Genomic DNA, 20720 nt, shown 5'->3' with positions numbered 1-20720 from the left:
TTACACCTGAATAAAGTTGACTTAAGATGTTAAAAAATTGAATCATGTTGTAAAGAAATACATACTGGGATATATATAGATGAGACTGTTCTTTATGTGGTTCTTTATGATATAGCTCAGTTCATCACTTTGGGCACAAGATCCTTATTTTATGACATCTTGATCTCACAGAAATATCAGTGGGTCCTGTGTCTTACTTTTTCCCTCTGTGCCTGGGTCCATCAGTCTCTGGCAAGAAGAAGGTTGTAGGCGTTCGTGCATCAGCCTCCCTACCAAACAGGGATTCAAAGTGGTGCTTTGCTTTCACACTAGTATGTACTTTCCGGGATCCTCACCCCTGTGTAGCACATCAGATGCTTCAACCCTGAGCCATGTCCCATCCCGTCTGTCCAGGAATCTCTCTAATATAAGCAGACCTATTTCGTTCTTGAAAGAATCTTTCTCCTGGCTGAGTTTCTGCTTCCCAAGGCTTAAACCCTTCATGGAACAAGCTCTGTTTCTTCTAATATGGCATCTTGTTACCTTTAACATTCCTATTGGCTTGCTGAACAAAACCTGCTTTTCCTTGTTGTCTCCCTGTCCTGCTTTTAACCAGCTAGTGCAAGTCACGCTCTCAAATTTCTGAATTCTCTCTAGTAGTTGCTGCAGGATGAACAGCCAGCCCTTTGCACTGCCTTCTAGTAGAGTAATACAACGCATCTTCAAAACAGACACCTTTATCCCAAGGGGTAGTTGCATGAATGAAAGAATAACATATCAGGAAGATGGCTCTTTATATTTTTTACTGAAGTATATTTGACGTACGATGTTGTATTAGTTTCAGGGGTACAACATAGTGACTCAACACTTCTGTGCATTACTCAGTGTTCACCACAATAAGTGTGGTCACCATCTGTCACCATACAGTGTTATTACAGTATCGACTCTATTCCCTATGCTGTACTTTTCATCTCCGTGATTTACTTATTTTATAAATGGAAATTTGTGGCCGTGTCGTGGTGTTGAGATGGTTCACTCTATCATGACAGGACCATGCTTCCCGATATTCTTGGTTTCAATTAAGTACTTGCAAAAGACAGTAATAATTTTTTCTCCCTTTGAAATTGTTGTGCTCATTTTATAAGTTTAGGATCACAAGATCAATTTATTTCTTCTTAGATAGTGGGCTTAAAATTATGTATCACTATCACCAACCGAGGTATGAACTTCAGTTGTGAGCTTGATTAATTTCTCTCATAAACATAGTTGGCTAAGAGTCATCAGTATTTTCACATCATGCAGAAAAAGAGAGCACACATCCACTTTAAAGATAAGAATTTTTTTTATAATGTACAAAACCACCTGTCAAGAAATAGGATGGTTTAGTACATTTTAGTACTTTTCTCTGATCTTCAGTTATCCTTAACTGTTTATTTCAACATTTTTCCTGTTACAAATAACTGCCTTAATATGACCCTGAATTTCTCCACAATCTTGAGTGGAACATGGCTGTCTGATGTGTCACAAATCATTATTTTGGAATATGTTATCTCATTGATCCACTTAGTTATTTCTGAAATCTTAATCCCCGTAGTGATACACTGATCTTATAAAATACAAGAGCTTCACTCTGTCATAACTTAAGGTAATGTTTTTATGCTGAATTGTCGTCAAAGGAATGATATTTTCTTCCCTCTGATGTAAGACTTCTCTTCAAGTTCTGCTCTGCTCTTGGTGAACTGTGTGAACCTACCTGTATGTTTGTCCACATATGTCAGGGAGAAATAGAGACAGGGACAGAGAAGGAGGAAAGTTGAACTGCATTGTCTTTAAGGTCCATTCATGTTATCTTTAAGGTTTCTTTATATTCCAGATAGTATTGTATATAAATAAATATGTATTATATTCCACATTCCTTCCCTAGAAACGGTGGGCAGAAAAAGAAAGATGGTAGGTCACATAAGCATCCTGTTTATCAGGTCGCTCCCGGCTTCTTTTCACTTGACGGCCTCTCAAAGAAGAAGAGAGTGTTCGTCCATTTATTCATTCAGTTTATGCACTTACCATTCAATAAAAATGTATTGTTCACCTTGTCTGTATCGGACACTTTGATACGTATTTAGAATGCAGTGACGGGGGTGCCTGGGTGGCTCAGTCGGTTAAACGTCCAGCTTTAGCTCAGGTCATGATCTCAGATCACGGGTTCGAGTCCCATGTCTGGCTTTTCACTGATGGTGTGGAGCCTGCTTCCTTCCGATTCTCTGTCTCCCTCTCTTTGTTCCCCTCCCTTGCTTTCTCCCTTGCTTTTTTTAAAAAAAAAAAAAACTTTTTTTAACTTAAAAAAAAATTTAATTTTAAATTTTAAAAAGTTTTTTTTAAAAAGAATGCAGTGATGAGCAAGACTGTACTAGGATGAAGTTAACTCACTTGCTATAGCTTCATTAGGAAATGGCACACAAGATTCTGTTTGATAGCCAAGGGCTTGCCTTTGAGACACAGTGTGATGTTTTTACATTTGGAATAAAACTTTGGTAAGATTTTTGAGTTGATAAATTTAAGGCTATTGAATATGTTTGAAATGTTGCTTATGAACCTGAAGATCTGAATATTAAATTTTAATTAGTTACCTTAAGTAGTCACATTTGCCTAATGGCTACCTACCATATGGGACAACACAGTGTATCTAAACAGTGAGCTCATTTGGAACAACATTTTAGTTTGAGCGAGATGTCCAAATCTTTTCTCAATTCATGTAGGAAAAGAAGTTAGAGAACACCCTGTGCAGAATCCTTTTTATAGTAATTTTCACATTACATTGTGTGTATATTTATATATCTTTCCTTCCCCCAGAAATACATCTTTCAGCAGTAATTATTATATCTTGCTGCATTTATATCTTTTCTGTGTAGCATAGTAACCCCTAATAAGTATGCCATAAACATGAAGTGGATGAATGACTTAATCAAAGTCCTTGACAATAGGTATCAAATAATTTTGATGCTCTCATAACTAATCATGTAATTCAAATTTTATTAATGATACCATGTGTTTTTTTAAAATCTTTGTTTATTTTTGAGAGAGAGAGAGAGAGAGAGCGAGAACATGAGCAGGGAGGGACAGAGAGAGAGAGAGAGAGAGAGAGAGAGAGAATCCCAAGCAGGCTCCATGCTGACAGCTGAGAGCCCAACACGGGACTCAAATTCATGAGCCAAGAGATCATGACAGAGCCAATGCTGAACACTTAATCGACTGAGCCACCCAGGTGCCTCAATTGTTTTGTTTTGTTTTTTAATGGTACCGTATTTTAATGTATCAAATAATTCCTATATTAGTCAAAATGAAAAATTCTCCTATAGAGATGGTCCTTGAATTAAATTTTTTCTTATCATGAAAAAGTATGGAGCAGCCTGAAAAAGAACATCCTTTTTTTTTTTTAATATAATTTATTGTCAAATTGGCTAAAATGTAGTGTGTACAGTGTGCTCTTGGTTTTGGGGTAGATTCCCGTGGTTCATCACTTACATATAACACCCAGTGCTCATCCCAGCAAGTGCCCTCCTCTATACCCATCATCCATTTTACCCTCCGCCCCAATCCCCCATTAACCCTCAGTTTGTTCTCAGTATTTAAGAGTTTCTTATGGTTTGCCTCCCTGCCTCTCCGTAACTATTTTTTCCCCTTCCCTTCCCCATGATCTTCTGCTCAGTTTCTCAAGTTCCACATATGAGTGGAAATGTGATATCTGTCCTTCTCTGACTGACTTATTTCACCTAGCATAATACCCTCCAGTTCCATCCACGTTGCTAAAATGGCAGGATTTCATTCTTCCTCATTGCCAAGTAGTATTCCATTGTATATATAAACCTCATCTTCTTTATCCGTTCATCAGTTGATGGACATTTAGTCTCTTTCCACAATTTGGCTATTGTTGAAAGTGCTGCTATAAACATTGGGGTACATGGTACCCTTGTGCATCAGCATTCCAGTATCCCTTGGATAAATTCCCAGCAATGCTATTGCTAGGTCATAGGGTAGTTCTATTTTTAGTTTTTCCAGGAACTTCCACACTGTTTTCCTGAGTGGCTGCACCAGTTTGCAAAAAACATGGAACGCTTCATGAATTTGTGTATCATCCTTGCACAAGGTCCAGGCCAGTCTTCTCTGCATCGTTCCAGTTTTAGTGTATGTGCTGCTGAAGTGAGCACTGAAAAAGAACATTCTTGATTTAGATATAATCAAGCTAAATATTTAAAACACTTTAAAATAATCCATATTTTTGGCATTATAAAACCTTGAATTTTTGTCAAATCTACTTAACAACATGTCATTTTTCCTTGAGCGAAAAAGGGATGTTAATTTAAATAATATAAGAAGTCATTATTTTCTCACTTGAAATAGATGTTTTCAAAGGAAAATATTTTTTACTTCTGTGTATTGCACAGAATTGTACATATTTATGATGCATCTATGGCCATTCCCAACACCACGGGTCACAAGATGAATTTATGATCAAGGGAGAGATGAAGAGATATAAACCTAATATTTAAAAATTCTTTTTTTTTAATGTTCATTTATTTATTTATTTTGAGAGAGAGGGAGAGAGAGAATCCCAAGCAGGCTCCACGCTATCATCTGAGACTTGATGTGGGCTCGATTTCACAAACTGTGTGATCATGACCTGAGCCAAAATCAAGCATTGGATGCTTAAATGACTGAGCCACCCAGGTGCCCCTAACATTTAAAACTTGTAAGGATCACTGTCATTGTTTTTCACGCACCCATTCTGGAGGCCAGAGTAAGCAGTGGCTGGCGCTATTCTTGTTTTATTTCATCCTTCTCTTTAATGCTTAATGTTCAATGTTTTATCGCATTGGCCGTTTCCAGGTTCACAGCGTTATTTCGGGTTGCTGAATATCTTGTGTTCAATATATGAATTATTATTATAACATTATGTAAATTGTCCCTAAGAGACATGGATTTGGCAAGACATAGAGTAGAAAACTTTAATTTGGGTTGGTTTGGCTTATTTCCTTTGGCCTGTTTTTTTTTTTTTTAACAAAACTATATTCTACACATAGCATAACATATTTTGAAAAACCTAGGAAACAACGTTGTGGGTGGCATAATGTATGTGTGCTGCTCCCCCGCACTGAAGCCAGAGCAAGGAGGGAAGGGGGTGGAGAGGGGAGCTTGGGTGGGGAGGGCAGAGATCTTGCTATTTTATTTCTACTTTTTGGGTTTTGCTGCATACGTGCCTTTTATTTTTAAACTGCCTCAAATCCTTTTGTGAAAAGAGTCGAGATCTAAATCACAGAAATAGGAACAAATTAAGAGGCATGAGATACCTTTCCACAATACCTCTCTTAACTTTCCAGTAAATAAGCCTATTGAATAAATGGCTCCAGAGAGCTCGCCTGCCTTCCCTTCGGGTTCTCAGCTCCACTTCTCTATTTCTTCTCACATTGCCCTATTCTTTTACTCTTTCCCTCCTTCCTGCATCACAACATAGAGTGTTTAGGCAACATGGTTCCATGGACCTGGGAACCTCAGTCCTCTGTCACTCATTACCAGCATGGGCTTGTGGTAAACTCATGCCCATAGGTAATGTAGGGGGATAACAGAGCAGAAAAGTGCAAGGAATATGGTGTAATGACTTCAGTTCACACCAAAATAATATCACTGGCCCTGCTTCTTCTTTGAAATTCCTTTCTGAGAGGTGTGAGATGGGGAACATTTTCAGGGATGACTGCGCACCTGTCACCTGGCCTCGGAGCTGCTCAGAGGAGTGCTGAGTGTGTAGGGCTGCTTACGAGTTCCCACCTCCCAGTTTCCAGTTACTGCGCAGGTTCATGTGATGCCAGCACACATCTCCCATGAATTGTGCCACTTACAATGCAATTTTCTTATTAAAAACAAAATTAGAAACACACTAGCAAAACAGAGATCTTTGATGTATAAATTCAGGAGAAGTAAGAACCTTTCAGACACTAACCTGGTGTTATCCAAGAAGGGATGAAAATTTATCTTTAGTGCTTGGTACATTCAGCCTCATTTCAGTGTATTTCCTAATCCTCAGGGAAAACACCTTTAACTGTAAAAACCCTCACTGGGATGAAGAGGAGTTCCCTTTTTATAAACTTCCCATGGTGAACCTCAGGCATTTATCTTTGTTTATAATTAACTCATTAGGATTTAGGCTTTTTTATATCTCACTTAAATATGTTTGCTTACTGATATTTATTACATTTTTCATCAGGCTGATGATGCCAAATATTTACTTGTTACCAGCTGCCAAGTGTGAGGCTAGCCCATTCTGTCAGGAGGAGAACACACTTCACTCTGTGTTTCAAGCGTATCACTGCCTTCCTGCTGGAGCCGGGCCAGTGGGAGAGCAAAGAAAAAAACATGTGTAAACATAACAATGGAGCTTCCTATGGTGATTCTAACTTGTAATTGAGGGAGAAAAAGTAATGATAAGCTGGCAAGGCAGCCCCTGCTCCCTCTACAGCATCTCCTTTGGTGGCACTGCAGTGTCTGCCTTCGGCCCTCATTAACCCAATTCCACAGGCTGGCACCTCTGCAGGTTAGGAGGGGGGCATAGTGGATGGAGGGGCACATGCATGGGGTGAAGGAACCCTGGTGGGTATTTTCATAAGGAGGGTTACATGTGCCATCCCTTTTCCCTGGGGAGAGGAGGCAAAGGGAGGCACATGTATGTCTGTCCCCTCCCACCTTCCCTGGTTACAGAATGAAGGAGTTGAGGGCAAGTGCTGGAAGTGCCATCCTTGTGCTAAAATCCCACAAGGATGATGACCCAGAACCATACTGCCAGACAATGGGGTTCTCGAAGAACAGTGCCATAAAGCTACAATGAGGGGTGCTGGAAGTGCCATGCTTGTGCTCAAATCCCACAAGTATGATGAACCAGAACCACGCTGCCAAACAAGAGGGTTCTCGAAGAACAATGCCATAAAGGTACAACAAGCGTAGGCAGAGAAGGGGCCGGAGTGAGGAGCAGGACCATAAGCAGTGTGTGGACAGATTGGACATATTCTGGAGACACACAGAGCCTACACTTGCTCTTGTGCCAGGAGCCTTCCACTCATTCATTTGAAAGAGACCCAAGTGGACTGGCAGGGAAAGTAAATATGCAGCCTTCCACCAACATTTATGCCGGGTCTGTTTGGTTGTCATGTAGAAGGCACTAGACAGATGCATTGTTGACTGACTGACAAACCACCTGTCAACATGGTCCTCCATTCACATTTGCTTCCCATTGTTGGTGCTCAGTGTGAAGAGAAGAGCAAGATCTGGGTAGGACCGTTGGAGTCCCTGCACCCTAGAAAGGTCATTGAGTTGGCCCCATTGGCATGCACTGTTCAAACACACAAAATACAGGAGGAGCCAAGTTGGTGGAACAGCATGGAAGTTTTTTTGTGTCTTGCATCTATGAAATACAGCCAGATCAACATTAAACCATCCTGCACACCTACAAAATTGATTTGAGGATTAACACAACAATCTGCACAACCTGAACCACAGAACTCAGCAGGAATTCACCCCAAAAGAAAAAGCAGGAAGAAATGACAGCCAGAGACTTAACCAAAACAGACACAAGTAGGATGTCTGAACCACAATTTAGAATCACGATAATAAGAATATTAGCTGGAGTCAAAAATAGATTAGAATCCCTATCTGTGGAGATAAAAGAAGTAAAATCTAGTCAGGATGAAATAAAAAATGCTATAACTGAGCTGCAATCTATAATGCATGCCATGGCAGCAAGGATGGATGAGGCAGAGCAGCAAATCAGCGACATAGAGACAAACTGTTGAGGAATAATGAAGCAGAAAAAAAAGAGGGAGACTAAGGCAAAAGAGCATGATTTAAGATTTAGAGAAACTAGTGACTCATTAAAAAGGAACAACATCAGAATCATAGGGGTCTCAGAAGATGAAGAGAGAGAAAAAGGAGTAGAAGAGTTATGTGAGCAAACCATAGAGGAAAACTTTCCTAACCTGAGGAAAGACAGACGTCAAAATCCAGGAACCACAGAAGACTCCCATTAGATTCAACAAAAACTGACCATCATCGAGGCATATCATAGTCAAATTCACAAAATACTCAAGCAAGGAAATAATGCTGAAAGCAGCAAGGGGTAAAAAGTCTTTAACTTACAAGGGAGGACAGATCAGGTTTGCAGCAGACCTATCCACAGAAACTTGGCAGGCCAGAAAGGAATGGCAGGATATATTCAATGTGCTATATCAGAAAAATATGCAGCCACAAATTCTTTGTACAGCAAGACTGTCATTCAAAATAGAAGGAGAGATTAGAAGTAGCCCAGACAAACAAAAATTAAAAGAGTTCATGACCAATAAACCATCCCTGCAAGAAATTTTAAGGGGGACTCTCTGAGGGGAGAAAAGACTAAATAAATAAATAAATAAATAAATAAATAAATAAATAAATAAATAAATACCAAAAGCAACAAAGACTAGAAAGGACCAGAGAACACCACCAGAAACTCCCAGCTCTACAAGCAACATAATGGCAATAAACTCATATCTTTCAGTACTCACTCTGAATGCCAGTGAACTAAATGCTACAATCGAAAGATACAGGGTAACAGAATGGATAAGAAAACAGGATCCATCTATATGCTGTTTACAAGGGACCCACTTTAGACCTAAAGACACCTTCAGATTGAAAGTAAGGCGATGGAGAACCATCTACCATGCTAATGGTTGACAAAAGAAGACTGGAGTAGCCATACGTATATCAGACAATCTAGACTTTTACAAGAGATGGTGAAAAGACTATTACAAGAGATGGTGAAAGGCATTATATCATAATTAAGGAGTCTATCCATCAAGAAGACATAACAGTTGTAAACACTTATGTAAACAGTTGTAAACATTTATGCTCCAAATGTGAAAGCACCCAAATATATAAATTGATTAATCCCAAACATAAAGAAACTCATTGATAATAATACAATAATAGTAGGAGACTTCAACACCCCACTTACAACACTGGACAGATCATCTAAACAGAAAATCAACAAGGAAACAATGGCTTTGAATGACACACTGGACCAAATGGACTTAACAGATATATTCAGAACATTTCATCCTAAAGCAGCAGAATATACATTCTTCTCCAGTGTACATGTAATGTTCTCCAGAATAGACCACATACTGGGACACAAATCAGCCCTCAGCAAGTACAAAAAGATCGAGATCATACTTTGCGTATTTTCAGACCACAATGCTATGAAACTTGAAATTAACCACAAATAACTTGGAAAGGTAACAAATACTTGGAGACTGAAGAACATCCTACTAAAGAATGAATGGACTAACCAACAAGTTAAAGAAGAAATTAAAAAGTACATGGAAGCCAATGAAACTGATAACACCACAGCCAAAAACCTCTGGGACCCAGCAAAGGTGGTCATAAGAGGGAAGTGTATAGCATCCAGGCCTTCCTAAAGAAGGAAAAAAGGTCTCAGATACACATCCTAAACGTACACCTTAAAGAGCTGGAAAAAGAGCAGCAAATAAAACCCCACACCAGCAGAAGACAGAAACTAATGAAAATTAGAGCAGAAATTAATGCTATTGAGAAAAAACAACAACAACGAAAAACAGTAGAACAGATCAGTGAAACCAGAAGCTGGTTCTTTGAAAGAATTAACAAAATTGATAAACCACTAGCCAGTTTAATCAAAAGGAAAGTACCCAAATAAATTAAATCAATAAGGCAAGAGAAGAGATCACACTGACACAGCAGAAGTAAAACCAATAATAAGAGAATATTATGAGCAATTATATGCCAATAAAATGGGCAATCTGGAAGAAATGGACAAATTCCTAGAAACATATACACTACCAAAACTGAAACAGGAAGAAATAGAAAATTTGTACAGACCCATAATCAGTAAAGAAATCGAATTAGTAATCAAAAATGTCCCAAAAAACAAGAGTCCAGGGCCAGATGGCTTTGCAGGGGAATTCTACCAAACATTTAAGGAAGAGTTAACACCTATTCTCTTGAAGCTGTCCCAAAAAATAGAAATGGAAGGAAAACTTCCAAACTCTTTCTATGAAGCCAACATTACCTTGGTTCCAAAACCAGACAAAGACCCCACTAAAAAGAACTACAGACCAATTTCCCTGATGAATATGGATGCAAAAATCCTCAACAAGATATTAGCCAGCCAGATCCAACAATATGTTAAAAACATTATTCACCATGACCAAGTGGGATTTATAACTGGGATGCAGGGCTGGTTCAATATCTGCAAAACAATCAATGTGATTCATCACATCAATAAAAGAAAGGACAAGAACCACGTGATCCTCTCAATAGATGCAGAGAAAGCATTTGACAAAATACAGCATCCTTTCTTGATAAAAACCCTCAAGAAAGGAGGAATAGAAGGGTCATACCTCGAGATCATAAAAGCCATATATGAAAGACCCAATGCTAATATCATCCTCAATGGGGAAAAACTGAGAGCTTTCTCCCTAAGGTCAGGAACAAGACAGGGATGTCCACTCTCTCCACTGTTATTCAGCATAGTATTGGAAGTCTTAGCCTCAGCAATCAGACAACACATAGAAATAAAAGGCATCCACATCGGCCAGGAGGAGGTCAAACTTACACTCTTCGCAGATGACATGATACCGTATATGGAAAACCCAAAAGATTCCACCAAAAAACTGCTAGAACTGATTCTTAAATTCAGCAAAGTTGCAGGATATAAAATCAGTGCACAGAAATCAGTTCCTATACACCAACAATGAAGAAACAGAAAGAGAAATCAAGGAAGTGATCCCATTTACAATTGCACCAAAAACCATAAAATACCTAGGAGTAAATCTAACCAAAGAGGTGAACAATCTACCCACTGAAAACTATAGGGGCTTTTGAAATAAATTGAAGAAGACACAAAAATTGGAAAAAGATTCCATGCTCCTGGATAGGAAGAACAAATATTGTTAAAATGTCAATAGTACCCAAAACAATCTACATAGTCAATGAAATCCCTATCAAAATAACACTAGCATTCTTCACAGAACTAGAACAAACACCCCTACAATTTGTAGGGAACCAGAAAAGACCCTGAGTAGCCAAAGCAATCTTGAAACAGAAAACCAAAGCAGGAGGCATCACAATCCTGGACTTTGAACTGTATTACAAAGCTGTAATCATCAAGACAGTATGGTACTGGCACAAAAACAGACACTCACATCACTGGAACATGGACCCACAGATGTATGGCCAACTAATCTTTGACCAAATAGGAATGGCAGTCTCTTCAGCAAGTAGTGGTGGGAACACTGGACAGCGACATGCAGAAGAATGAACCTGGACCACTTTCTTACACCAGACACAAAAAGAAACTCAAAATGGATGAAAAACCTAAATGTAAGACAGGAAGTGATCAGAATCCTCGAGGAGAAAGCAAGCAAAAACCTCTTTGACCTTGGTCACAACAACTTCTTACTCAACATGTCTCTAGACGCAAGGGAAAGAAAAGCAAAAATGAACTATTGGAACCTCACCAAAATAAAAAGCTTTTGCATGGTGAAGGAAACAGTCAGCAAAACTAAAAGACAGCTGATGAAATGGGAGAAGACGTTTGCAAATGACGTATCAGATAAAGGGTTAGTATCCAAAATCTGTAAAGAACTTATCAAACTAAACACCCAAAAAACAAATAATCCAGTGAAGAAATGGACAAAAGACATGCCAAAGACATGTCATCCAGATGGCCAACTGACACATGAAAACATGCTCAACATCACTCATCATCAGGGAAATACAAACCAAAACCACAACGAGATACCCCCTCACACCTGTCAGAATGGCTAAAATCAACAACTCAGGCAACAACGGATGTTGACAAGAATGCAGAGAAAGAGGATCTCTTTGGCACTGCTGGTAGAAATGGAAACTGGTGCAGCCACTCTGGAAAACAATATGCAGGTTCCTCAAAAAATTAAAAAGAGAACTACCCTACAACCCACCAATTGCACTACTAGGTATTTATCCAAGGGATACAGATGTGCTCTTTCGAAGGGACACTTGCACCACAATGTTTATAGCAGCACTATTAACAATAGCTAAAGTATGGAAAGAGGCCAAATGTCCATCGATGGAGGAATGGATAAAGAAGATGTGGTATAAATATATACAATTGAGTATTACTCACCAGTCAAAAAGAATGAAATCTTGCCATTTGCAACTATGTGGATGGAACTGGAGGGTATTATGCTAAGTGAAATAACTCAGAGAAAGACAAATATCGTATGACTTCACTCATATGAGGACTTTAAGAGACAAAACAGGTGAACATAAGGGAAGAGAAGCAAAACTAATATAAAAACAGGGAGGGGGACAAAACATAAGAGACTCGTGAATATGGAGAACAAAGAGAGAGTTACTGGAGGGGTTTTGGGAGGGGTGAAGTGCTAAATGGGTAAGGGGCATTAAGGAATCTACCCCTGAATTCATTGTTGCACTATATGCTAACTAACTTGGATATAAATTAAAAAAATAAAATAAAAATCAAACACACAAATTATAAACAGTTGTATGGAAGTCCAACAGAGCTCTGTTTTCCCCCCATGGTCACTATATTAATGCTTCTTTTGAAATACTAAACTCGTATAGAAAATTGTATCATGATAGACCCCTGAGCATGTTCTCAGCCTGCCAGCTGAGTTATTTAGCCACGTCTGAGGACTAACAGGAAGAGCATGTTCCTGGAGGATCCTTAGATTGATGTAATGTGGCTATCATGTTTTAGCAGTTTTCTTATCTCAGAGAAACTGTAAAGCTTTTGGACTGGCTGCATCTTTTCAGCAATCCTCACCTTTCTCAAGCCGTAAGTCTGCAAATGACTTGTTATTTTCTGACAACTTAGCCATTTAAAAAACAAAAAAACTGCTTAACTGAAGATCTGGGGGAAGATCTTTCTTTATGACCTCTGACTAAACATATTGCCTCAAGATAATCTAAGATTCTCTCTCTCCCTCTCTCTCTGCCCCTCCCCCACTTGTTCCTTCTCCCTCCCTCCCTCTGTCTCTCTCTCTCTTTCTCTCTCTCTCTCGATTTCTCTCTCTCTCCCTTACTATAAAAAATGGATCAAATGTGAATGTAATAACAGTGCACAATATAGGCTGAAATCCTTACAGTGCGAAACTTACGCCAGAGGTCAGGTTTACTCAAGTGATACGCTTTGTAGTTAGTCACCATGTTCTAGTGCTTGACTTGACACTAGATTCGAAGGGGCACAGGCACCCTGTGCCTAGATTCTGGTGCTTGACTTGACACCTCTGCACGTACCATTCCCGCAGCCTCCACCTTTAGTGCACATCTCTGTTTCCTCGTGTGACTCCCATTCATCCTTCAGGGGTGAGCATCATGTCTTCTAAGAAGTCTGTTCTACACACTTGCCCTCAAGTGTTAAGCCCCTTCCATGTGCTTGCGTAGTGCTCTCTGTTCCCCGTATCACACACAGTGTTCTGTCTCTTTCATTCCATGCCCTGTCACCACACTCTTTAGGGTCCACACTGGCCAGGACTCTGTCTTGCTCATTGGGTTTCCCTGAACAGGGACTGTACCTGTCATGTAGTCACACTCAGTAAATAGGAAAGGATGGATCTTAAGGCCTCATCTTCACGTATATTGACGGTGACTTCAAGATCTATGTTTAGATAGAGCTCAGTCCTCACTCTTGGAGGAGATTCATGTTCATAGTAACCATTGTGTCTAAAAATCTCAACATTCCAAGAGTCGACCTATCACCTGCCCCCTTAAACTATCCGAGAGATATACTCTGCCTGGGAGGCTAGGAAAGGAAGAGCCCGCCCTGCTCCTGTTTCTCCTTCATGCAGTCATAGGCAAGCAGTCATCAACCTTGCTGAATGTGTGTCACATAGAAATATGCCAGTGCGCCCCTCCTCCAGTGAGAGCGTGGAAGACAGGTTTGAGAGGGACAGTGTTGGAGTCTGTGCTCAGGCCTCAGGCCTTTTCATTCTCCTGCGTCCACCAGCTCCCTCCCTGACTCCAGTGGTGGCCCCTCAAGTCCGTCTTCCTTGTCCTTGCCAGGGCGAGCGCCCGGCAACCCCGACCTCACACACGTCACCTCTGTGCCTTAGCATCTTCAGAAGGACACAGAAATTGTACATGTTACTTTGCCAGATACTTGTCAGGGAGACTCCCCTATGTATTTGGAAAGAATGACTTCAGAAGATACTTGTGTGATGTCGTATTTCTGGGGAAAATGCCCTGGAAGATGATAACAGCTGTTTCTATCTTGAGTTGTATATCCATAGGAAGAGTTTAGGCTTCACATAATAAAAAATACAAAATAACATTATACATATGCATATATGTTTAAATATGAATACATGTATACACCTGAAGAATATATAATATGGAGCTGTTCTATACTGTTATGGAAGCTTCATTATCTTCCGGCATTCACACTTCTGCTGTCGTTACTGTATTGTCCTCAACATTTGGCTTCACTTCAAGGTCTATGGTGGCTGCTTAAGCTTCACTCATATCCATATTATAATCACTTGGGAGGAGTGCACAGAAAATACAGCCACACCACTTCCCTTCACCATACATGTCATTTTACACATGTACTTACATGCAATTTTGTGGCACAATTATACTGGCCTTCTGCAATATGCTGCAGAATATTACATTTTTTCCTGTTTTCCAGATGAGTTTGTATAATGGTCACACTAGCTTTTCCTCAAATGTTTTGGTAGAATATGCCTTAAAATATTTTGGCATGAAGTCTGAAGAACTTTTTTAAACCACTTTTCAATTTCCTTCATGATTCTGAAGCCTATTCAGATTTTTCGTTTATCCATATGTCGCATTTGTTAAGGTATATAGTGTGCATCGGTGGATTCTGGCAGGAAATGTATTCTCTGTGATACTGGCTCTTTGAAATTTTGTAGAACTTTCTTTTCCAGTATATGTTCAATTTTAATAATATTTCAGATAGTCTTAAGAAAGAGTATTTTCTTTTCTTTTGTTTCTGTTCTTTTTTGCCTGCAGCGTTCTAAATAATCATTACATGTTGTTTGAATCTTCTGTGTCTTTACTAAATTTCTGATTGCTTGACCTAATTGAGAGTTGTACATGGACATCTCCCACTTTGGTTGTAGGTTTATCAATTTCTTGTAGTATTTTTATAGATTTTTGCTTTATATTTGATACATTTTCATATAGAATTCTTTAGAATTTTTAGTGTTTTCCTTATAAACTGAAACTTTTTAGAACTGTGTAATGAACCTCGCTCTCCTTAACCGTGCTTTCTGTCTTGAGGTCTATTTTTTTCAACATTAATGTACCTACACAAGCTTTCTTGAGGCTCATATTTGTACAGTATCTTTTGCCATCTTTTTATTTTCGACTTTCCCGCATCCATATATTTTAGGCATATTTTTTGGGCAGCATAACTGCCATTATACATGGGTTAATTTTCTATGTGTGTTGCATATTTAATTCTCCCCAAACCCAAATGGTAAGGAGAATTAGTATCCTGTTTTATTCCTAAGACAGTTAAAAAATAGAGAACTTAAGTAATTTACCCAAAGTCACAGAGCAGCCAGTAACAGGGCGAGAACTCAGCTACTTGTCTCAGTCAGCAGACTCTTGCCTTTAGCCGCTGTGTTGTACTACATACCTGGAAATTTTACGTTATGTTCATTATGAGAGGAGGTGATCTATACTGAGGGTCAGCAAACTGTAAGAAGCCAGAGAGTAGATACTTCAGGCTTCTCAGAACGTATGGTTTCTGTCACACCTGTTCAACTGTGATGGTGTAGTGAAAAACAGCCATTGATAATCCATAAGTGAATGAGAATGTCTGTGTTCTAATAAAGCTCTATTCATGGACACTGAAATCGGAATTTCACATCATTTTCATGTGTCACAAAATCCTATTTTTCTTTCCCTGTCTCCTTCCAAACACTTAAAACTGTAAAAGCCATTCATACCTTAAAAGCCACACAAAGGCAGATGGTAGGCCACATTTGGCCCGTGGGCTCTAGTTTGCAATGTGTATGTAGATTTCTATTTAAAAAAAAAAAAAGAAAAATGTAAAATCTTTAGACACCATATTATTGTTTAATAAGGTCAACCTGGGCTAAGTTAAAAATTCATTAATGTGTTAGAAGCCGTTCTCTATCCTGTGCGTAAACGGGGCGTCCCTGCACAGGTAAGAGCATGCACCCCTTTTCTGATGTAGGCCTTACTCGTATTCCTGTGGTGACTCTTGTGATTTAAACTCTGTAAGACATGAACCAGATGTGCTTTGATAAATTTTTGTTTAAAGTCAAAGTAATAATTTTCCTGACAATTATTTTCTAGGTGACTTTGTCTCTGATTGGTTGATGACTAGAACAACCTTCCGCTGTATCCCAGCATTAGCCAATTCCCCATCCTGTATTGTACTAGTTTGTTTTGGAAATAAGTGTGTGCCACAGATATTTTTGTTTCCTTTGAGCACGTTTTACATCACAGCTCTACCTGTATGCTACATGCACACAAATTGTAGGATAGCAAACCAAATGGCATAAAGAAGTATTTGAGATCACCATGACAGGAGCGCTTATTGAAATGAATTTAAGGACCATGTTCTATCTTGTGGCATATGCTTGGTACTGTGCTACATTGAGCAGGGGGTAGAAGCACAAAATAAAAGGAGGACATGGGTAAATACCAGGTTCCAAGTAATAGATTGTAATACTCCCTGGGGAGAACAAAAGAGTGTGAAGAAAAAGGACTTTTTAGAAGAAATGACAATAAGAGAAGAGAGCCCTCCAAGTACAGCAGGTAGCCCAAACCAAGCATGCACGTGAAGTCTGAATTTGTGCAGATGCTACGAAGTCTGGTTTGATTAAAACCTTTGGTCTCGGCGCTTTACCGGGAGATGGAAAAAAGAGGCCAGCGATGTGGTTATGATGATCATGTTTCGCCCAGTTCACTAGGGTTAAGTGTTGGCCCCGTGCTATTGTGTATTACTTAAGCTGCCTTCCAAAACTTTTCTAAGAGTTTGGAACCTAACTAGAATTATTAATTCTTAATTCGTGGCAGAAAGGATAAGGTCTCCTGTGTGGATGGAATACACCAGAAGATGTTATTATCTAAACACGGGAGTCATTGTCCTAGAAGAGATTACACTCTTACTGTTTTCTAAAGTTTATTTTAAGGGTTTATTCTGTTTTTATAGATGACTGACAAAGATCAAACAAACAAGTATACTTCGAGTACTAGAGGAAAACAGCATAAACACCCATCTTTATAACAGCCTGCAGCTCTAATTTGGAAAGTAGAGAAAATAATTTTGTGAGGGGTATTGCTCTGTGGGCTCTTTACCTATGTATACTGTGCCGAAAAGGATTCCATGTCATGAGTATTTTATGTGAGTGCACATTACTCTGTCTTTCTCACTTCATTAGGGATTAGCTCATTTTTGTGATTTTTAGAAAAAGATATTTAAGAGGTACATTTCTATCAATTCTAACTTAGGGAAGATTTGAACTATGGCTCGTTTAAAAAATTATTCCACATGTAAAGTATCTTAAAATGTCCCTGAACACAACCTTACAGGGCCAATTCAGAAATAGATGATTAGAGTATAAAATTAAAAGTCACGTTTTATCACTGATATATTCTAAAGAGATTATTTTTCTGTATTTTTATATTAAACTTGATTATTTCTGTTAATTCCCATGTACATTCTTTACCTGAAACGTATGTTAGTTGAAGCATTTCAAATACCTCATTTCGTAAATTTTGCATTATCTATATTGTGTAATCTGTTCTCACTCAATTGTTTAGGAAATAAATTGCATATAGAATCAGAGTCCACATGCCTGTTAAGTCTAAAAAAAATGGCTTATATAGGAACTGTAGATAGTGTATTAAGGAGTTAGCATATTTTAAATGGTCAAAATGGCTGTTCAGGTGGAACTCTTACTTTGAGAGTGAGTTGTAGTGGTCTTTCGTATTAAACATGTGTCAGGGAAAGGCAGGTTGTGTTTAAAAGATGAACGGGGGGAAGATACTTAAAGGGAATTCTTATTTTCTTAAGAAGCAGCCTTACTAGCACCAGTGCCGCAAATTATTGTTTCTTGCCTAAGAACATGAGAAAAGGTAGGTTCATTCTTACAATAGGTGCAAGAGACTATTAGAGACATGCAGTTGTCAGAACAAACCCAATACAATCCATTGGGCCAAATGTTACCATAGCCAAGGAGTTGGGTCCCAAGAAGTGTGTGACCAACGGTGCCTTCAGCCCTATGGCTACAGAGTCTAAGATGTGCCCTTGGAGAGGACCAATAAAGCAGTACAGCCCTAAAAAGTGGTTCTAAAGGCCATGATGCAGCTGAACTCAGTACACATTAACACAGGGGGCAAAGAAGAACAGAGCATGGAATAGTTAAAATTTTTCTGACCCAACATAGAGCAATACTCCTGTTCAGCACTGTAATTCTGTATACAGATGTTTAAGTTAAGAAGATAGAGTAATGTTTAAAAAAAATAGCAAGAGTGATAACAACAGCACGAGTTAAGGTACTGAAAATTAGTGTGCATTAGACAAATCGGAATGAGTTTAAAGATGTGCTAGGACAGGGATATTCCTCAAGGAAGTAGGAATATGAGCTGCTTAGTGGAAGTAAATGTGGAACGGCCAGTGCCGAAGAGTGTAGACAGGACCAAATCTGAAAACATTGCTCTTGGGCACCCATAATAACTAGAATTTACCAGTAACCACAGATCTTCATAGGTTTGAAGGTTTTCATTCCTAACCTGAAAAAGAGGAGTCAGCAAACTATAGCTGGTAGACCAGATCTGGCTGGCAGCCCTTTGTTGTAATTAACACAGCCACCTCACTCATGTGTCATCCGTGGCTGCTCTCACACTGTGGTGGCAGAGCTGAAGAGTTGCCACGGACACTGTATGGCCCTCAAAGCCTAAAATATTTTCTACCTGACTGGCCCTCTATAGAAGCTTGCCAACACCTGACTTAGAACTGTCACTGAAACTTGATTACTTCAATAGGATCATCTGACATAAAAAAGATACTCAAGTTTGTGTTTGTTCTGTGTATTCTTTCATATCTAAGGAAACCAAATTTGCAGTATACAAAAATACCTTTTAAAAAGTATTCATAGAAGTAACTCAATAAATATTTGTCAAGTTGATTTCAGGATCTGTGCAAGAATGTGAATATGAGTACCATGGAAATAGTGTCAAATATATATATATATATATATATATATATATATATATATATATATATATATGTATGTTACTAATGTTTATATAGTTAATGTTTATTTATTTTGAGAGAGAGAGAGAGGGCATGGGTGAGTGGGGGAGGGACACAGAAAGAGAGAATCCCAAGCAAGTTCTCTGCCGTCACTGCAGAGCCCAATGGGGGCCTCAATCTCACAAACTGCCAGATCATGACATGACCTAGGCCGAAATCAAGACTTAGACGCTTAACCACCTGAGCTACCCGGGTGCCCTGGAAATAGTATTATAAATTCACATCGTGGACATAGATGCTTTTACATGATACATTGCATTCCTGAACTAACAAAGTCCTAGTTTCTTTTTTTTTAATTTTTTTTGTGTTTATTTATTTTTGAGAGAAAGAGAGAGAGATAGAGAACAATTGGGGAAGAGGCAGAGAGAGAGAGGGGGACACAGAATCTGAAGCAGGCTCCAGGGTCTCAGCTGTTAGTTAGCACAGAACCCAACACAGGGCTTGAACCCACGAACCGTGAGATCATGACCCGAGCTAAAGTCAAATGCTTAACCACTGAGCCACTCAGGTGTCCCACAAACTCTTAGTTTCTGTGTCTTTCACAATAATGAAGAAATATACCTTTCAGCTACTGGATAAATAGAACAAAAGCCTTTGTTTTTAAAAAATGGTATTTCCCATTCTTGAGGATACCGTAGAATCATAGGCCTGATCAAAGCCTATGCCATTAAATGCCAATTGTTCATTTGCTTTTATGCATGAGCTGCATCTGTGGAAAAGCAAAACTGTTTCCCAAGCATTTAGAAGTTTTTATTGTGTATATATTTAGTAAGAAAGTAAACCTACCTAAAATGAGTTTTTACCTATCTCAAATCATATTTAGTATTTTTGTTTGTTTTAATGCTGCTTTATATTTTATGTTAACTAAATAATAGATATAGACTTTGGAAATTAATCTTGGAACCATTGCAGTGTAGTAACAGATCTTTTAATTTTAGAATGAATGTAGGCTTATTTCCAAAATCCTAATTAGGTCTGTTTATATGGCTTAATTTTGTTTGATAACTTGCATACTAACTAACTCAAGTGAGAAGTAGATCAAAGGCCATAATCTCTAAGCTGGATTATTACCATAGTCTCTCTTTTCTTTTAGTATTAAAAATTTAATGTGTAAATATTAAACAACACACTACCATACAAGCAATGGGCCAAATAAGAAATCAAACAGCAAATCAAAATGTTTCTCAAAGAAAAAGAAAAAGAAAACAATTTTCCACAACCTAGGAGATTCAGCAAAAGCAGATATTAGAGTGAAATTTGCACCATAAGTGCTTGTATTAAGAAAAAGTATTAAAAAAAAAAAGAAAAAGTGTTTGAATAAACAACTTAACATTACACCACAAGGAGCTAGAAAAAGAAGAAA

General features: G+C 38.6%; 1 protein-coding gene and 1 non-coding gene across 15 annotated transcripts in view; one reads left to right on the top strand and one right to left on the bottom strand.

Moving 5' to 3' along the window:
- GRIA4 (glutamate ionotropic receptor AMPA type subunit 4) overlaps positions 1-20720 on the top strand; it is a 390564-nt gene that overhangs the window by 147044 nt on the left and 222800 nt on the right. The gene's annotated exons all lie outside the window — the stretch shown is intronic.
- Positions 4078-4184, bottom strand: LOC113596950 (U6 spliceosomal RNA). The gene has a single exon (XR_003417763.2). It is a non-coding gene; the product is annotated as a U6 spliceosomal RNA (small nuclear RNA).

This window comes from Acinonyx jubatus, chromosome D1 (genome assembly GCF_027475565.1).
Source record: "Acinonyx jubatus isolate Ajub_Pintada_27869175 chromosome D1, VMU_Ajub_asm_v1.0, whole genome shotgun sequence".
NCBI lineage: Eukaryota > Metazoa > Chordata > Mammalia > Carnivora > Felidae > Acinonyx > Acinonyx jubatus.
The sequence above is the reverse complement of the archived record's forward strand: the minus strand, read 5'-3'. Positions and strand labels throughout refer to the sequence as shown.